This window comes from Oncorhynchus masou, chromosome 6 (genome assembly GCF_036934945.1).
Source record: "Oncorhynchus masou masou isolate Uvic2021 chromosome 6, UVic_Omas_1.1, whole genome shotgun sequence".
Lineage (NCBI taxonomy): Eukaryota > Metazoa > Chordata > Actinopteri > Salmoniformes > Salmonidae > Oncorhynchus > Oncorhynchus masou.
The window spans coordinates 18,355,017-18,376,391 of record NC_088217.1 but is presented as its reverse complement, the minus strand read 5'-3'; positions in this window follow the sequence as shown (position 1 = coordinate 18,376,391).

Below are 21,375 nucleotides of genomic sequence, written 5' to 3'. Positions count from 1 at the left end.
GGTCAAGGTCAGCTTCACTTTTGTCTACCGCCCTCAGTCTAATGGGTAAGTGGAGAGTATTAACCAGAATCTGGGGAGGTTCCTGAGGAGTCACTGCAGGACCAGCAGTGAGCCCGATTCCTTCCCTGGGCGTTGCATGCCCAGAATTCATTACGTCACTCCTCCACCGGGCTGACTCCCTTCCAGTGTGTTTTGGGTTATCAGCCAGCCCCGGCTCAATGGATCCCGAGCCAGACTGAAGCTCCTGCGGTGGACGAGTGGTTGAGGTGTGCAGAAGAGGTCTGGAACAATGCAGTAAGGCTAATGTGTTCCACCCTGGTGATCACATCTGGCTCTCAACCCAGGAACCTCTCACTCTACCTGCCCTGTAAGAAGCGAAGTCCCCAGTTTGTGGGGGTGTTCAAGGTTCTCCGGAGTGTCAATGAGGTGACACATAGTTTACAGCTCCCCACCAATTACCAAATCTCACCCTCATTTCATGTTTCCCTCCTCAGGTCAGTAGTTTCTGATCCCCTGGCTGAGGCCGTCCCACATGACACCCCTCCACCTCCCCTGGACATCGAGGGAAGCCCTGACTATGCCATCAGATCCCTCCTGGACTCCCAACGTTGTGGGGGTTGGCTCCAGTATCTGGTGGACTGGGAGTGGTACGGTCCAGAGAAGCAGTGTTGGGTTCCAGTGTAGGACATTATAGATCCCAATATCATTCGAGATTTGCACTTTCGCTGCCCGGACCGGCCCGCTCCTCACCCTCGGGGCCATCCCCCTGGCCAGCGTCCTGTAGCTGGAGATGCGCATTGTTGGGGGGGTCCTGTCACGTCTACTCCCGCCCCGGCGCTCGACATAGGTGGTTTACTAACCACCGGTTCTGGCAACCCATCATTACGGATGCCTGGCAACCATCATTTCGCACACCTGTGCCCCATCATCAGCCCCACCTGGACTTCATTACTATCTTGATTACTTCCCGTTTATCTAGCACTCTGTTCTGTCAGTCATCAGGTAGCATTGTTTATGTTTCCAATGTTAGACGCTTCTCTTGTTTTGTAATCTTTCCATGTTTATTATCATTAAATTCACACTGCACTTGTTTCCTGACTCCCTGCGTCTGCGTTACAGGTGCTTATTAAAGGGAGAGAGTGTTCCTGCATAATGTGCTTTGGTTTTGTTAGATAATTCTTAGGCTACCATGCTAATAAGGCACATTTGATTGCAACAATGCTTCTGTACATTCAATTCCAGACCGACATGCTGTTCTAGTCATAACACACAGAAATTGTCCATCGACACCGGTATAGATATTACGCACCACCAAGAATTGCAGAAACAAATAGAGCATAATTGACACTGATGCACATAGGCTTAGAAACCACCTTGTAAATGAAGGATATTATCCTGTTGCTTTGAAGGTACATTTCAATGTCTTATTAAATTTAGTAACACTCAAAAGATTGGGATTTTTAAACATGATATTCTGAAAGAAATGTGCCTGTAGAAAACCCTTTGCTTTATGACTGCAAAAGAGATGGCCTAAACGCCAGACAGAGAAAATGAAGGGAAAGGGAGAACTGAAAATAGATAGAGTGTACAAGAGGTAGGAAAAGATAAGGTTGGGAAAAACAGGGAGAACAGATGATTGAGAAAATGGGAGAACAGTGATGTGCTAAGAAAAAACAGAAGAAAAAAGGTGAAAATGAGTAAACAAGAGATAGAGAAAGAGAGAGACAAAAAGCATGCGCAAGAGAGAGAGATGTAAATAAAATTGAGATGGACAGGCAGAAAGAGGATGAGGTAGATATCCAAAGGGATGGAGATGTAGAGAGAATCATGACGCACAGAGAACTACCTGCCCAGCTTCATTCTGACACGCAAGCTTATTGTCACGCCTTGGTCTTAGTATTTTGTGTTTTAGTTAATTAGTTGGTCAGGCCAGGGTGTGACATGGGTTTATTGTTTGTTGTATTTAGTGGGTGTTTTTAGTTATTGGGATTGTAGCTGATTAGGGGTGTGTGTTTCATAGGTTTGGCTGCCTGAGGCGGTTCTCAATCAGAGTCAGGTGATTCTCGTTGTCTCTGATTGGGAACCATATTTAGGTAGCCTGGGTTTCGCTTTGTATTTCGTGGGTGATTGTTCCTGTCTCTGTGTTAGTTTCACCAGTCAGGCTGTAATAGGTTTCACGTTCCGTTTTGTTGTTTTGTATTTATTCGTTATTTCATGTATAGTTTCGTTATTTGTTTTCACTAATAAACATGAGTAACAAACACGCTGCATTTCGGTCCGACTCTCTTTCGACAAACGAAGAACGTTGTTACAGAATCACCCACCACACACGGACCGAGCAGCGTGTCAACAGGCAGGAGCAGCCCAAAGAGGAGCAGCCCAAAGAGGAGCCGCGTATTAAGGATTTCTGGACATGGGAGGAAATCCTTGACGGGAGAGGACCCTGGGATAAACCAGGGGAGTGTAGCCGCCCAAAGGTGCAGCAGGCGAAGAGGAAACAGGAGCTGGAAGGAAAAGGACCCTGGGCTCAGCCTGGTGAATATCGCCGCCCTAAGGAGGAACTAGAAGCGGCTGAAGCGGAGAGGCGCTGGTATGAGGAGGCAGCACGGCGACGTGGATGGAAACAGGAGCAGCCCAGAATGGAGTACAGTATGGATATTACGACGTGGGAAGAAATAGACAGGTGGGTGGCCGACCCAGAGAGAGTGCCGGAGCCCGCCTGGGATTCGCTGGAGCAGTGCGAAGAGGGCTATAGGAGAATGGAGTCGAAAAAAAAGACACTGCGGCGCAGAGCGAAGCCCCAAAATTTCTTGGGGGGCTCAGAGGGGGAGTGGCTGAGTCAGGAGACAGACCTGAGCCAACTCTCCCTGTTTATCGTGAAGAGCCAAGGAGGAGACCAGAATCGGTGTTGGAGGTGAGCGAAGCAGAGACTGTGAAGGAGTTAATGGGGAAATTGGAGGAGAAATTAATGAGGGAGTTGCTAGTTTGGTGCTTTAGGTACAATATTCGTCCGACGGAGCGTGTCGGGGATTTAATGGCACCTGGGTCAGCGCTCCATACTAGTCCTGAGGTGCGTGTTAGTCGGCTGGTGAAAAATGTGCCTCACGCACTAAGCCTCCTGTGTACTTACCTAGCCTTGCACGTCCTGTGCCAGTCCTGCTCTCAGGCTCTCCAGTACACCTTCACGGTCCAGTCCATCCTGTGCCACCTTCACACACTAGTCCTCCGATGGTAGCTCCCCGCACCAGGCTTCCTGTGCCTGTCCTCTATCCAGTACCACCTCCACACCCCAGCCCTCCGGTAGCAGTTCCTGCACTAGGCTTCCTGTGCATGTCCTCGGCCAAATACCACCAGTGCCAGCACCACGCATCAGGCCTTCAGTGCGCCTCGCCTGTTCAGCGCAGCCAGCGCTTTCTCCCTCTCCTGCGCTGTCGGAGTCTCCCGCCTGTTCAGCGGTTCTAGAGCCTTCCTCCTCTACAGCGCTGCCGGAGCCTCCTGCCTGTATGGAGCAGCTAGAGCTGCCAGTTTGCATGGAGCAGCCAGAGCTGTCAGTCTGCATAGAGCAGCCAGAGTTGCCAGTCTGCATGGGGCAGCCAGAGCTGTCAGTCTGCTTAGAGCAGCCAGAGCTGTCAGTCTACATGGAGCAGCTAGAGCTGCCAGTTTGCATGGAGCAGCCAGAGCTGTCAGTCTGCATAGAGCAGCCAGAGCTGCCAGTCTGCATGGGGCAGCCAGAGCTGTCAGTCTGCTTAGAGCAGCCAGAGCTGTCAGTCTGCATGGAGCAGCTAGAGCTGCCAGTCTACATGGAGCATCCAGTGTTGCCAGCCTGCATGGAGCAGCTAGAGATGCCAGTCTGCATGGGGCAGCCAGAGCTGTCAGTCTGCTTGGAGCAGCCAGAGTTGCCAGTCTGCATGGAGTTGCCAGTCTGCATGGAGCTGCCAGTCTGCAAGGAGCTGCCAGTCTGCATGGAGCAGCTAGAGCTGCCAGTCTGCAAGGAGCTGCCAATCTGCAAGGAGCTGCCAGTCTGCATGGAGCAGCTAGAGATGCCAGTCTGCAAGGAGCTGCCAGTCTGCATGAAGCAGCCAGAGCTGCCAGTCTGCATGGAGCAGCTAGAGCTGCCAGTCTGCAAGGAGCTGCCAGTCTGCATGGAGCAGCCAGAGATGCCAGTCTGCCTGGAGCAGCTAGAGCTGCCAGTCTGCAAGGAGCTGCCAGTCTGCATGGAGCAGCCAGAGCTGCCAGTCTGCATGGAGCAGCCAGAGCCATCAGTCATCATGAAGCAGCCAGAGCCGTCAGTCTGCCAGGATCTGCCAGTCAGCCTGACTCTTCCAGATCTACCAGTCAGCCAGACTCTTCCAGATCTGCCAGTCAACCAGACTCTTCCAGATCTGCCAGTCAACCAGACTCTTCCAGATCTGCCAGTCAACCAGACTCTTCCAGATCTGCCAGTCAACCAGACTCTTCCAGATCTGCCAGTCAGCCAGACTCTTCCAGATCTGCCAGTCAGCCAGACTCTTCCAGATCTGCCAGTCAACCAGACTCTTCCAGATCTGCCAGTCAACCAGACTCTTCCAGATCTGCCAGTCAACCAGACTCTTCCAGATCTGCCAGTCAACCAGACTCTTCCAGATCCGCCAGTCAGCCAGGATCTGCCAGATCTGCTAGTCAGCCAGGATCTGCCAGTCGGCCAGGATCTGCCAGTCAGCCAGGATCCGCCAGTCAGCCAGGATCTGCCAGATCTGCTAGTCAGCCAGGATCCGCCAGTCAGCCAGGATCTGCCAGATCTGATAGTCAGCCAGGATCCGCCAGTCAACCAGGATCTGCCGGATTCAACTGCCTGGCTGGGCTTCATCTCGGTACTGGGCTTCATCTCGGTACTGGGCTTCTTCTCAGTACTGGGCTTCTTCTCAGCGCTGGGCTGCCCCTCAGTCCCGAGCTGCCCCTCAGTCCCGAGCTGCCCCTCAGTCACGAGCTGCCCCTCAGTCACGAGCTGCCCCTCAGTCACGAGCTGCCCCTCATTCACGAGCTGCCCCTCAGTCACGAGCTGCTCCTCTGTTATGTAGGTTTCTGGGTGAGGACTATTCGGCCATGGTCGGCGGCGAGGGTGGATCATCCCAGGACGCGAAGGGGAGGAACAATGACATTTATGAAGTGGGGTCCACGTCCGGAGCCGGAACCGCCACCATGGACAGACGCCCACCCGGACCCTCTCTATGGTTTTGAGGTGCGTTCGGGAGTCCGCACCTTAGGGGGGTTCTGTCACGCCTTGGTCTTAGTATTTTGTGTTTTAGTTAATTAGTTGGTCAGGCCAGGGTGTGACATGGGTTTATTGTTTGTTGTATTTAGTGGTTTTTTTAGTTATTGGGATTGTAGCTGATTAGGGGTGTGTGTTTCATAGGTTTGGCTGCCTGAGGCGGTTCTCAATCAGAGTCAGGTGATTCTCGTTGTCTCTGATTGGGAACCATATTTAGGTAGCCTGGGTTTCGCTTTGTATTTCGTGGGTGATTGTTCCTGTCTCTGTGTTAGTTTCACCAGTCAGGCTGTAATAGGTTTCACGTTCCGTTTTGTTGTTTTATATTTATTCGTTATTTCATGTATAGATTCGTTATTTGTTTTCACTAATAAACATGAGTAACAAACACGCTGCATTTCGGTCCGACTCTCTTTCGACAAACGAAGAACGTCGTTACACTTATAGTGTCAGCCTTGCCTCTGGCGGCCGTGTTACAAAGGTTCTTCCTGTGTAGGTACAAGCAATTACAGTGGCTTACAGCGCACCCTTTAGTACATCATTTATTGGAGGTAAAGCCCTACACACTCACAGTCTGAGAGCCTAGAAATGAGGGTCAAATGCAAAGAACTTATTCAAGGAAAATGACTTGCTGTTTTTTGGGACATCTGATAATTGAACATATTTTCAGCAAGTGTGAGAGGATATTGACCACCATGTAGAGGTGGATATAAAGAACCATATAGAGCACCATGTAGATGATATAGAGCACCATATAGAGCACCATGTAAAGGATATAGAACACCATATAGAGCACCATGTAAAGGATATAGAGCACCATATAGAGACCAATGTAAAGGATATAGAGCAACATATAGAGCACCATGTAAAGGATATAGAGCACCATATAGAGCACCATGTAAAGGATATAGAGCACCATATAGATCACAATGTAGAGGATGTAGAGCACCATATAGAGCACCATGTAAAGGATATAGAGCACCATGTAGTGGATTTAGAGCACCATGTAGAGGATTTAGAGCACCATGTAGAGGATATAGAACACAATGTAGAGGGTATAGAGCACCATTTAGAGGATATAGATCACCATGTAGATGATATAGAGCACCATGAGAGGATAAAGAGCACCTTGTAGAACATTATGTAGAGGATATAGAGCTCCATGCAGAGGATATAGAGCACTATGTAGATGATATTGAGCACCACATATAACACCATGTAGAGGATATAGAGCACCATGTAGAGGATATAGAACACAATGTAGATGATATTGAGAACCACATAGAACACCATGTAGAGGATATATTGCATCATGTAGAGGATATAGAACACCATGCAGAGGATGTAGAGCACCATTTAGAGGATATGGAACACAATGTAGAGGATATGGGACACCATGTAGAAGATATAGAGCATCATGTAGAGGATATAGAGCATCATGTAGAGGATATGGAACACCATGTAGAGGATATAGAGCACCATGTAGAGGATATAGAGCATCATGTAGAGGATATAGAGCACCATGTAGAGGATATGGAACACCATGTAGAGGATATAGAGCATCATGTAGAGGATATAGAGCACCATGTAGAGGATATGGAACACCATGTAGAGGATATAGAGCATCATGTAGAGGATATAGAGCACCATGTAGAGGATATAGAGCATCATGTAGAGGATATAGAGCATCATGTAGAGGATATAGAGCATCATGTAGAGGATATAGAGCACCATGTAGAGGATATGGAGCATCATGTAGAGGATATAGAGCATCATGTAGAGGATATAGAGCACCATGTAGAGGATATAGAGCACCATGTAGAGGATATAAAGCATCATGTAGAGGATATAGACACCATGTAGAGGATATAGAGCACCATGTAGAGGATATAGAACACCATGTAGAGGATATGGGGTATCATGTAGAGGATATAGAGCGCCATGTAGAGGATATATAGAGCACCATGTAGAGGATATAGAGCATCATGTAGAGGATATAGAGCACCATGTAGAGGTTATAGAGCACCATGTAGAGGATATGGGGTATCATGTAGAGGATATGGGGTATCATGTAGAGGATATAGAGCATCATGTAGAGGATATAGAGCGCCATGTAGAGGATATAGAGCACCATGTAGAGGATATAGAGCACCATGTAGAGGATATAGAGCACCATGTAGAGGATATAGAGCATCATGTAGAGAATATAGAGCGCCATGTAGAGGATATAGAGCACCATGTAGAGGATATAGAACATCATGTAGGGGCGGCAGGGTAGCCTAGTGGTTAGAGCATTGGACTAGTAACCGAAAGGTTGCGAATCCCCGAGCTGACAAGGTACAAATCTGTCGTTCTGCCCCTGAACAGGCAGTTAACCCACTTTTCCTAGGCCGTCATTGAAAATGAGAATTTGTTCTTAACTGACTTGCCTAGTAAAATAAAGGTACAAAAAAATAATAAAAACAAATATATATAGGACACCATGTAGAGGATATAGAGCATCATGTAGAGAATATAGAACACCATACAGATGTAATAGAGTACCATATAGAGGTAATTTGAGCACCATGTAGAGGATATAGAACACCATACATAACACCATGTAGAAGATATAGATCACCATGTAGAGGATATAGAACACCACCGCCATTGTTGCAACCCCTATTACCAGTCTGTTCAACCTCTCTTTCGTATCGTCCGAGATCCCTAAAGATTGGAAAGATGCCACGGTCATCCCCCTCTTCAAAGGGGGTAACACTCTAGACCCAAACTGTTGTAGACCTATTTCCGTCCTGCCCTGACTTTCTAAAGTCTTCGAAAGCCAAGTTAAAAAACTTCTTACGGCTGAAATCCCGCTAACGGGATCGATATGACAACAGCCAGTGAAAGTGCAGGGCACCAAATTCAAACAACAGAAACCTCATCATTAAAATTCCTCAAACATACAAGTATTTTCACCATTTTAAAGATACACTTCTTGTTAATCCCACCACATTGTCCGATTTCAAAAAGGCTTTACGACGAAAGCACACTAAACGATTATGTTAGGTCAGCACCTAGTCACAGAAAAACACAGCTGTTTTTCCAGCCAAAGAGACGATTGATGGCTAAGTTGTAATTACTTCACTACTATGGCCTATTTATTGTCTTATCTCCTCACGCCATTTGCACACACTGTATTATGAGAGTCCAAGTGGAGAGAGGGGAGCGGGCCAGGCAGAGACAGCAAGGGCGGTTCTTCACTCCAGTTCCTTGCCATTCACCTTCGCACCCCTGGACTACACTCAATCATAGGATCCACTGAAGAGATGAGTCTTCAATAAAGACTTAAAGGTCAAGACCAAGTCTGCTTCTCTCACATTGATAGGCAGACCATTCCATAAATTGCAGCTCTATAGAAGAAATCCCTGCCTCCAGCTGTTTTCTTAGAAATGATCTTGACAGTCTTGTGACTGTAGCGTATGTGCAGATATGTACAGCAGGACCAAATCGGAAAGATAGACTTTTTACTACAGAACTTATGCTTTGTCGGTTGGCAGTAAAACCTTGAAATCAGCCCTAGCCTTAACAGGAAGCCCGTGTAGAGAGGCTAGCACTGGAGTAATATAATCACATTTTTCGCTTCTTGTCAAGAATTTTGTGCTTTATCCAGGTAGCCGTAGAGTAGTGCGTTGCAGTAGTCTAATCTAGAAGTGACAAAAGCATGAATTAGTTTTTGGACAAAATGCTTCAGATTTTGCAATGTTACGAAGATGGAAGCTGCCCTTGAAATATTCCTAATATGTTCGGCAAAAGACATATCAGGGTCCAGTGTAATGCAGAGGTCCTTCACAGTTCTTTTTGAGACAACTGTACAACCATCAAGATGAGTTGTCCGATGAAACAGATCTATTTTTTGGGGGGACACTTCAACAAGCATCTCTCTTTCGTCCTAGTTTTAAAAATTGTTGCATACCACTTCCTTATATCTGAAACTCAGGCTTCCAGGGTAGGCAATTTTGGGGCTTCACCATGTTTCATTGAAATGTACAGCTGTGTGTCATCAGCATAACAGTGAAAGTTCACATTGTGCTTCCGAATGACATCCCCAAGAGGTAGAATACAGTGGGGCAAAAAAGTATTTAGTCAGCCACCAATTGTGCAAGTTCTCCCACTTAAAAACATGAGAGAGGCCTGTAATTTTCATCATAGGTACACTACAACTATGATAGACAAAATGAGAGAAAAACTCCAGAAATTCACATTGTAGGATTTTTTATGAATTCGTTTGCAAATTATGGTGGAAAATAAGTATTTGGTCAATAACAAAAGTTTACCTCAAAACTTTGTTATATACACTTTGTTGGCAATGACAGAGGTCAAAAGTTTTCACACACTGTTGCTGGTATTTTGGCCCATTCCTCCATGCAGATCTCCTCTAGAGCAGTGATGTTTTGGGGCTGTTGCTGGGCAACACAGACTTTCAACTCCCTCCAAAGATTTTCTATGGGGTTGAGATCTGGAGACTGGTTAGGCCACTCCAGGACCTTGAAATGCTTCTTACGAAGCCACTCCTTCGTTGCCCGGGCGGTGTGTTTGGGATCATTGTCATGCTGAAAGACCCAGCCATGTTTCATCTTCAATGCCCTTGCTGATGGTAGGCTTTGTTACTTTGGTCCCAGCTCTCTGCAGGTCATTCACTAGGTCCCCCCGTGTGGTTCTGGGATTTTTGCTCACCGTTCTTGTGATCATTTTGACCCCACGGGGTGAGATCTTGCGTGGAGCCCCAGATCAAGGGAGATTATCAGTGGTCTTGTATGTCTTCCATTTCCTAATAATTGCTCCCACAGTTGATTTCTTCAAACCAAGCTGCTTACCTATTGCAGATTCAGTCTTCCCAGCCTGGTGCAGGTCTACAATGTTTTTTCTGGTGTCCTTCGACAGCTCTTTGGTCTTGGCCATAGTGGAGTTTGGAGTGTGACTGTTTGAGGTTGTGGACAGGTGTCTTTTTATGCTGATTACAAGTTCAAACAGGTGCCATTAATACAGGTAACGAGTGGAGGACAGAGGAGCCTCTTAAAGAAGAAGTTACAGGTCTGTGAGAGCCAGAAATCTTGCTTGTTTGTAGGTGACAAAATACTTATTTTCCACCATAATTTGCAAATAAATTCATAAATATAATCCTACAATGTGATTTTCTGGATTTTTTTCCCTAATTATGTCGGTCATAGTTGAAGTGTACCTATGATGAAAATTACAGGCCTCTCTCATCTTTTTAAGTGGGAGAACTTGCACAATTGGTGGCTGACTAAATACTTTTTTGCCTCACTGTATATAGTGAAAACAATAGTGGTTCTAAAATGGAATCTTGAGGAACACAAAACTTAACATTGATTGGACAAACCATCCACAGAGACTAATTTATATCTTCCCAATAGATACGATCTAAACCAGGAAAGAACCTGTCTGTGTAGACCAATTATGGTTTCCAATCTCTCAAAAAGAATGTGGTGATCGATGATGTCAAAAGCGGCACTAAGGTGTAGGAGCACGAGGACAGATGCAGAGCCTTGATCTGATGCCAATAAAAGTAATTTACCTTTTACGAGTCTCAGTACTATAATGGGGTCTAAAACCACACTGGGGCATTTCATATACATTATTTGTCTCCGGGAAGGCGACAGCTTTTGAATTTTTTGGGGTTGAGTTTTTAAAATGTTCTAGGTCAAGGTTTAGCTTTTTCAGGAGAGGCTTTATTACTGCCACTTTTAGTGAGTTTGTTACACATCCGGAGGATAGGGAGCCATTTATTATGTTCAACATAGGAGGGCCAAGCACAGGAAGTAGCTCTTTCAGTAGTTTAGTTGGAATAGGGTCCAGTAGGTTTAGAGGCCATGACTATTTCTGTGAATGTGTCGAGAGACACAGGATTAAAAAACTATCATGTATCCATTGATCCTAGGTCCTGGCAGTTCTGTACAGACTCAGGACAGCTGAGTTTTGGAGAAATACACAGATTTAAAGAGGAGTCCGTCGTTTGCTTTCTAATGATCATGATCTTTTCGTTAAAGAAGTTAATGAATTCATCACTGCTGAAGTGAAGGCCATCCTCACTTAGGAAATGCTGTCTTTTAATTAGCTGTGCAACAGTATCAAAAATACATTTTTGATGACATGTATTCTGCTCAACTTGGTTGGAAAAGTAGGCTGATTAAGTACACCTGCCCAGACCCACATGCTCACACCCCCATCTCCAGGGCCTACATCACTCTCTGCAACATCGCCTCAAACTGCACCATTTTGTTTGTCTCCGTCGACCCACGCACTTCAACATTTGGACAAGGCATTTGACCTTTACATTGTGTTAATGATGGAGGATTGGTTGATTTCCAGTTTTTAAGTATACGTTTTTTCAAGATGATTGACGAGAAAAGTATGATCCAACCCATCGGTTATCTCACTGCACCCTCATATGTGACCGACCACCATTGATTCGGTCTTATGTAGCAACATTTGAAATTGTGTTTTTACATTGGAGAAAATCCGAGACACAGAGCTACAAAATGTTATATCGTACTCTGCATTTGAGGAACAATGGGAAAGTAATTCTGCTTTGAAAGTTGATAAACTTGTAAACTCACTTTTGAGAAAATGGCATTTGAATGTTTTGGTACATAATAGTGCTCTTGTCACATTCTGACCTTTATTTCTGTTGTTTTGTCATTATTTAGTATGGTCAGGGCGTGAGTTGGGGTGGGCAGTCTATGTTTGTTTTTCTATGATTTTGGGATTTCTATGTTTCGGCCTAGTATGGTTCTCAATCAGAGGCAGGTGTCATTAGTTGTCTCTGATTGAGAATCGTACTTAGGTAGCCTGGGTTTCACTGTTTGTTGGTGGGTGATTGTCTATGTTAGTTGCTTGTGTCAGCACAGTTCTCATTATAGCTTCACGGTCGTTATTCATTTATTGTTTAGTATAGTTTGTATTCAGTGTTTTCTTTAATTAAAAAGTAATCATGAACACATACCACGCTGCATTTTGGTCCGCTTCATACGACGATCGTGACAGCTCTCCCATTACCTCACTGATCTCCCTGGCTCTCCCATTACCTCACTGATCTCCCTGGCTCTCCCATTACCTCACATTTCCTGACCCAATATTCCATTCGCTCTTCCCAGGGGGAATTCAATTTCTATGCCTATTACATGACCTCTCTAACACACAGATGTGCACACACACACACACACAGATGCATGCACACACCCACCCCCTCCACACACACACACACACACTCTGGACCCCACATTCCCAGTGGAAGCCCCTTCTCAGCCCAGTGGCTTAAGGGAGGCGGGCAGCATTGTGGCGTAGGTTTGGTTGCTGTGACGACCTATTTCTGACAGACTGTCAATACTAAGCAATTTACAAGCACATGAAAAATCGACCCCAGGTAAAAGGCAATTTCTCTGCTCCGTTGGCTCGGCAGGGGGAAATCGCCTCCAAAGAGGAGGAAGATGACAAAGAAGAAGAAGAGGTGGAGGAAGAACAGGTGGAGAAGGGGATCAATGGGTTAGTTGCTGTGATTATAGGCTAGAAGGGAAGCGAGAGATGGGGGTGGGTGAGGTGAAATTCCCCTTCCAAGGGAATTGACATTAGACAGGAAAAAGTGATGGGTGGCACAGACAAAGCCTGCTTTGTGAAAATTATGATGATGATGACGATCATGATGATGGCGATGAGGTACTTGGTGATGGGGGAGAAAGGAGGATCAAGGGGAAAAGACAGAAATTTAGAGAAAAAGAAGTAGAGACAGACTAGAGGAACAGTAGATAGAAAGAGAGATGGGATGTTGATTGACGGCTCTGGTCTGGTGTTCCATCCCCGTCTCTGGGCAGTGGTCTGGTGTTCCATCCCCGTCTCTGGGCAGTGGTCTGGTGTTCTATCTCCGTCTCTGGGCAGTGGTCTGGTGTTCCATCCCCGTCTCTGGGCAGTGGTCTGGTGTTCTATCCCCGTCTCTGGGCAGTGGTCTGGTGTTCCATCCCCGTCTCTGGGCAGTGGTCTGGTGTTCCATCCCCATCTCTGGGCAGTGGTCTGGTGTTCCATCCCCATCTCTGGGCAGTGGTCTGGTGTTCCATCCCCATCTCTGGGCAGTGATCTGGTGCTCCATCCCCATCTCTGGGCAGTGATCTGGTGCTCCATCCCCATCTCTGGGCAGTGGTCTGGTGTTCCATCCCTGTCTCTGGGCAGTGGTGTGGTGTTCCATCCCCATCTCTGGGCAGTGGTCTGGTGTTCCATCCCCATCTCTGGGCAGTGGTGTGGTGTGGATAGTGGTGTGGATAGTAGTGTGGATAATGTTGTGGATAGTGGTATGGATAATGGCGTGGATAATGGTATGGACACAGGGCACAGGTGAGGTTGGAGATATGGATCTCCATCCTCTGTTCTCTCTTCCAGATCACAACATTCATCACCACTTCTGCTTTATTTCTCTCTCTATCTTTCGATCTCTCGCTCTTTCTTCACCGCTATCTCTCTACTTCTATCTCAATCTCTCCATCGAAGAAACTAAGGGTCATACCCTCACCTAACTAACAGACAAGAAAACACACAAAGTGAAAGCTAAAGTTATTGATATAGACATAGGAGAGTTTTATCAAGTTTTGTCCAACAGAACTGAAAAGGTCCATTTTCACTTGACAATTCACAAAGTATGCACTGCTGTAGTATTTAATGGAAGTTGGATGATTTTGACATTCTGTTTTGTTCTTTTTTTTATGCATGAAACTGCATAATTCCCATAGTACTAACTTATATATGAAGAAATTATGTCTACTCCTGAGTGCCACATGAAGTGAAGAGTACATTGGAAGAGGTGAAAGGTCTTTGAAGATATGTTTTACCCATATTCGTATTCATTTGGCACAAAACTTAAGAAAGGGGACAGAAACAGGATGGGACTACCTGAACTTGCCCAATAAGAAACATTTTCCGGAGAATAATATTTGAAACATTTTGCTGCAGTGTTCCCTAATTAATATTACCATGTTTCCTCCCCTCTATCCCTTCCTGTTTTGCTCCTCTCCTCCTATTCAAGGACACTTTCCCTCTCTCCTGGTTGACGATTGTCTATTCACTCTTTTCCAACAGGGTTCTATAGGAGTGGTTTGTGATGAATATATTATGTGGCGCATTTAGGATGCACAATGTAGGTCAGAGCCAAAAGAGTTTGTGTATGTGTGTGTTTGTGTGAGTGCATGCGTGGGTGCAAAAGAGAGAGAGCAAGACGAGGCAATAGAATTAACAATACATGCGAGTCCCTTTTGAGGTACAATCAAATGGAATATGTAAATGCTCCCTAGAATAATTTGTCATTACAAAAGCTTTGGTTCAATGTTTTAACTACATACAGTATGAATATTGAACAATATATTCCAAGCTGACAATGAGTATGTTTATATGCACACAATAATACAATTATTGTGAATAGTCAGATTGATGGATTGATTAAAATGTTTACATGCCTTGCAAGGAGAACGATTTCCCCAATAATGCTGTTTGCATGGACACATCTATAATCAGGCTACCTGATGGGACTTTGATAAATTGCCAACAATCACCAATCAAAATATGTTCTACCACAGCAACAATATTATTTGTGGGAAGTCTATTTGATTCTGAATTCGGACATACAATGTTATATGTGAAAATGATTTCTAAGATGCCTACTTTCAGTTTTTGTGAACTCACTTCACTCGCAAAAGAGGGAGGCTTGTGCTGCTGGTGCTAGCACGTCCACAGATCAAATACACCACTGGAACTCCAAAGAGAGAGGCTTGTGCTGCTGGTGCTAGCACGTCCACAGATCAAATACACCACTGGAACTCCAAAGAGAGAGGCTTGTGCTGCTGGTGCTAGCACGTCCACAGATCAAATACACCACTGGAACTCCAAAGAGGGAGGCTTGTGCTGCTGGTGCTAGCACGTCCACAGATCAAATACACCACTGGATCTCCAAAGAGAGAGGCTTGTGCTGCTGGTGCTAGCACGTCCACAGATCAAATACACCACTGGAAGTCCAAAGAGCTGTTTACATGAAAACCAGGTGTTTTCATCGTCTTGTACTTACTTCGATGACCTTATGCCGATTAAGATAAGCAGAGTAAGATGTTTACATCACTAATGCCATACTCTGCCTACTGCCACAATCAGTTTAATATTGAATTATTAGTGTGCATGTACAGGAAACATGCTCAATGTGTCCATCCAGGTCGCTCAACATTCACTGCGCAATTAGATGTCTGTCCATGTAAGCAGGATATCAGGAGATGACGTCAAAACCGAATGCTAGGGGCAACGGTGAGCGCTATTGCAGACAGATTGTGGGTTCTATCAATGTAATTGTTTGCATACTTTCCAAACCTCCATATTTATTTTTCTTATGTTTTAATATATTTTCCTTTATTATTTTCCCTTAACCTCACCTCCGCTCCCCTAATTGCAGTAAACTAGAGGACAACAATACTTATACTTATACTTCCAGCTTATACATACGATATGCATTTTATGGACATGGTACACGGACACAGTACATTTTACATTAGCTATCTCCCTTCAGCTACCTTCAACCCCTCCCATCTATCTCTAAAAACATCCAGTCATGACTGGGATGTATCACAAAAGTGAACCTCTGAACCTTATCTGATCAAAAACACAAACAAGAATCAGACACTGAAAGTAGCAGGAACAGAGAGAAATAGAGACCTAATCAGAGGGGTGAATTTTCATATTTCCACGGATTCTAAATTAAAGATGAACACCTTTACTAAAAGTGCTATGATATTATCAAACTTTACTGTTAATTCCACTATTAGTTCCTTCTGGACTTGAATAATTGAATTGCTCCTCTTTAATTACTGTAGGCGTTTACATTAATATTTCTGTACAGCTGTTAATTTTACACTATTACTAGAAAAAAATCCTTACCAATTAACTTAGGTTAGTGGAGATGGAGGAGACAGAAATGAAAACTTATGCTTAAAGTACTTTCCTTCTTTCTCTTTCAAAATATTGCTTGGTGAATCATGGAAGACTCTTTCATTTGCAACAACTTTCTGTAACTATCTTTGGTAGCATTTCTATGTTGAAAAAAATAATAAAAATTATATATATATATTTGGTGCATTTTTCCCCAAATTCCATCCAGTTCGCATTATTCTGATAATATATTACACTTGATCTTTCTTGAATAAGTTCCCCCTTTCTTTTTCCTCTACTAAAGTATTCTGTGCCCCCATGGTAGTTTTTTATTGCAGTCTATCTTAACTGTTAGTTCCTCTATTTCCTTTGTTAATATGAACTATTTTGGCCTAAATTGTTTTTGTTTGAAAGATGAGTATTGAATTGCATGGCCTCTAAAGGCACATCTTAAAGTGCCCCATACATTAAGGAAATCTGCTGTGCCCATGTTATATACACTGCTCAAAAAAATAAACGGAACACTAAAATTACACATCATAGATCTGAATGAATTAAATATTCTTATTAAATACTTTTTTCTTTACATAGTTGATTGTGCTGACAACAAAATCACACAAAACTTATCAATGGAAATCAAATGTATCAACCCATGGAGGTCTGGATTTGGAGTCACACTCAAAATTAAAGTGGAAAACCACACTACAGGCTGATCCAAATTTGATGTAATGTCCTTAAAACAAGTCAAAATGAGTAGTGTGTGTGGCCTCCACGTGCCTGTATGACCTCCCTACAATGCCTGGGCATGCTCCTGATGAGGTGGCGGATGGTCTCCTGAGGGATCTCCTCCCAGACCTGGACTAAAGCATCCGCCAACTCCTGGACAGTCTGTGGTGCAACGTGGCGTTGGTGGATGGAGCGAGACATGATGTCCCAGATGTGCTCAATTGGATTCAGGACTGGGGAACGCGCGGGCCAGTCCATAGCATCAATGCCTTCCTCTTGCAGGAACTGCTGACCAACTCCAGCCACATGAGGTCTAGCATTGTCTTGCATTAGGAGGAGCCCAGGGCCAACCGCACCAGCATATGGTCTCACAAGGGGTCTGAGGATCTCATCTCGGTACCCAGTTAGGCTACCTCTGGCGAGCACATGGAGGGCTGTGCGACCCCCCAAAGAAATGCCACCCCACACCATGACTGACCCACCGCCAAACCGGTCATGCTGGAGGATGTTGCAGGCAGCAGAACGTTCTCCACAGCGTCTCCAGACTCTGTCACATCTGTCACATGTGCTCAGTGTGAACCTGCGTGTGGGTTGTAGACTCCGTCTCATGCTACCACTAGAGTGAAAGCACCGCCAGCATTCAAAAGTGACCAAAACATCAGCCAGGAAGCATAGGAACTGAGAAGTGGTCTGTGGTCACCACCTGCAGAACCACTCCTTTATTGGGGGTGTCTTGCTAATTGCCTATAATTTCCACCTGTTGTCTATTCCATTTGCACAACAGCATGTGAAATTTATTGTCAATCAGTGTTCCTAAGTGGACAGTTTGATTTCACAGAAGTGTGATTGACTTGGAGTTACATTGTGTTATTTAAGTGTTCCCTCTATTTTTTGAGCAATGTATGTAGGTAAATGTCAGTTATAAATTATGTTTATCATATATGCATAGTCACTTTAACTATACATTCACGTACATACTACCTCAATTAGCCCAACCAACCAGTGCCCCCGCACATTGGCTAACCAGGCTATCTGCATTGTGTCCCGCCACACACCACACGCCAACCCCTTTTTTACTCTACTGCTACTCTCTGTTCATCATATATGCATAGTCACTTCAACGAAATCTATCATTCAGCCCGACTAACCAGTGCCTGTATGTAGCTTCGCTACTGTTATTGCCTCGCTACAGTATAAAGCCTCGCTAATGTTATTATTCACTGTCTTTTTATTGTTGTTTTTATTTCTTTACTTACCTTTGTAAGTAAATACCTTTTTTTAAATTGCACTGTTGGATAGAGCCTGTTGGATAGAGCCTGTTGGATAGAGCCTGTTGGATAGAGCCTGTTGGATAGAGCCTGTTGGATAGAGCCTGTTGGATAGAGCCTGTTGGATAGAGCCTGTAAGTAAGTAAGCATTTCACAGGTATCACCTGTTGTTTTCGGCACACATGACAAATAAACTTTGATTTGATTTGATTTAGTTCCAATATATCCATAATAAGTGATATAGGGTGATAGTCTGTAGTGTGACTTAATTTATGGTCCATAGAGGTATTTAAAACAGTATTCTAATCACCCACCATAATAATTGAGTCATGTAAACTCAGCAAAAAAAAGAAATGTCCCTTTTCAGGACCCTGTCTTTCAAAGATAATTCATAAAAATGCAAATAACTTGTAAAGTGTTTAAACACTGTTTCCGATGGTCGTTAAGACACTTAACAGCTTACAGACGGTAGGCAATTAAGGTCACAGTTATGAAAACTTAGGACACTAAAGAGGCCTTTCTACTGAATCTGAAAAACACCAAAAGAATGATGCCCAAGGTCCCTGCTCATTTGCGTGAACGTGCCTTAGGTATGCTGCAAGGAGGCATGAGGACTGCAGATGTGGCCAGGGCAATAAATTGCTATGTCCGTACTGTGAGACGCCGAAGACAGCGCTACAGGGAGACGGGATGGACAGCTGATCGTCTTCGCAGTGGCATTCCACGTGTAACAACACCTGCACAAGATCAGTACGTCCGAACATCACACCTGCGTCCCGCAGGATGGCAACAACAACTGCCCGAGTTACACCAGAAATGCGCAATCCCTCCATCAGTGCTCAGGATGTCTACAATATCAATCAAATTAATAAAATTAATTTAAAAAGCTCTTCTTAAATCAGCTGATGTCACAAAGTGCTGTTCAGAAACCCAGCCTAAAACCCAAATAGCGAGCAATGCAGGTGTAGAAGCACGGTGGCTAGGAAAAACTCCCTAGGAAGATACCTAGAGATGAACCAGGCTCTGAGGGGTGGCCAGTCCTCTTCTGGCTGTGCCGGGTGGAGATTATAAAAGAACATGGCCAAGATGTTCAAATGTTCACAGATGACCAGCAGGGTCAAATAATAATAATCACAGTGGTTGTCGAGGGTGCAACAGGTCAGCACCTCAGGAGTAAATGTCAGTTGGATTTTCATAGCTGATCATTTAGAGTATCTCTAAATGCCGCAGGCAGAACAGTTGAAACTGGAGCAGCAGTACGGCCAGGTGGACTGGGTATAGCAGCAAGGAGTCATCAGGGTAATCCTGAGGCATGGTCCTTGGGCCCAGGTCCTCAGAGAGTGAGAGAGAGAAAGAAAGAGAGAAAGAGAGAAAGAAAGAGAGAAAAAGAGAGAAAAAATAGATAGAATGGGAGAGAGCATACTTAAATTGGCACAGGACACCAGATAAGACAGGAGAAAGACTCCAGATATAACAGACTGAACCTAGCTCCCAGACACATAAACTACTGCAGCATAAATGCTAGAGGCTGAGACAGGAGGGGTCGGGAGACACTGTGGCCCCATCCAATGAAACCCCCAGACAGGGTCAAACAGGCAGGATATAACCCCACCCACTTTGCCAAAGCACAGCACCCACACCACTAGAGAGATATTTTCAACCACCAACTTACCATCCTGAGACAAGGCAGAGTATAGTCCATGTAGATTTCCACCACGGCACAACCCAAGGGGGGGCGCCAAGCCAGACAGGAAGATCACGTCAGTGACTCAACCCACTCAAGTGAGGCACCCCTCCTAGGGACGGCATGGAAGAGCACCAGTAAGCCAGTGACTCAGCCCCTGTAATAGGGTTAGAGGGAGAGAATCCTAGTGGAGAGGGGACCGGCCAGGCAGAGACAGCAAGGGCGGTTCGTTGCTCCATAGCTTTTCCGTTCACCTTCATACTCCTGGGTCAGACTACACTCAATCATAGGACCAACTGAAGAGATGAGTCTTCAAAAAAGACAAAGGTTGAGACCGAGTCTGTGTATCTCACATGGATAGGCAGACCATTCCATACAAATGGAGCTCTATAGGAGGAAGCCCTGCCTCCAGCTGCTTGCTTAGAAATTCTAGGGACAATAAGGAGGCCTGTGTCTTGTGACCATACCATACGTGTAGGTATGTACGGCAGGACCAAATCAGTAGATAGTTGTTAGGAGCAAGCCCACGGAATGCTTTGTAGATTAGCAGTAAATCCTTGAAATCAGCCCTTGCCTTAACAGGAAGCCAGTGTAGAGAGGCTAGCACTGGATTAATATGATTTTTTTTAAATGGTTTCTAGCAGCCGTGTTCAGAACTAACTGAAGTTTATTTAGTGCCTTATCCGGGTAGCCGGAAAGTAGAGCATTGCAGTAGTCTAACCTAGAAGTGACAAAAGTATGCATTAGTTTTTCTGCATCATTTTTGGACAGAATGTGTCTGATTTTTGCAATGTTACGAAGATGGAAAAAAGCTGTCCTTGAAACAGTCTTGTTATGTTCGTCAAAAGAGATATCAGGGTCCAGAGTAATGCCGAGGTCCTTCACAGTTTTATTTGAGACGACTGTACAACCATCAAGATTAATTGTCAGATTCAGAAGAATATCTCTTTGTTTCTTGGGACCTAGAACAAGCATCTCTGTTTGATCCAAGTTTAAAAGTAGTACATTTGCTGAAACACAGGCTTCCAGGCGGGGCAATTTTGGAGCTTCACCATGTTTCATCGAAATGTACAGCTGTGTGTTATCCGCATAGCAGTGAATGTTAACATTTTGTTTCCGAATTACATCACCAAGAGGTAAAATATATAGTGAAAACAATAGTGGATCCAAAACAGAGCCTTGAGGAACACCGAAATTTACAGTTGATTTGTCAGAGGAAAAACCATCCACAGAGACAAACTGATATCTTTCCAACAGATAAGATCTAAACCAGGCCATAACTTGTCTGTTTAGACCAATTTGGGTTTCCAATCTCTCCAAAAGTATCAGGTGATCGATGGTATCAATAGCAGCACTAAGGTCTAGGAGCACCAGGACAGATGCAGAGCCTCGTATGACACCATTAAAAGGTTATTTGCCACCTTCACAAGTGCAGTCTCAGTGCTATGATGGGGTCTGAAACCAGACTGAAGTGTTTCGTATACATGGTTTGTCTTCAGGTA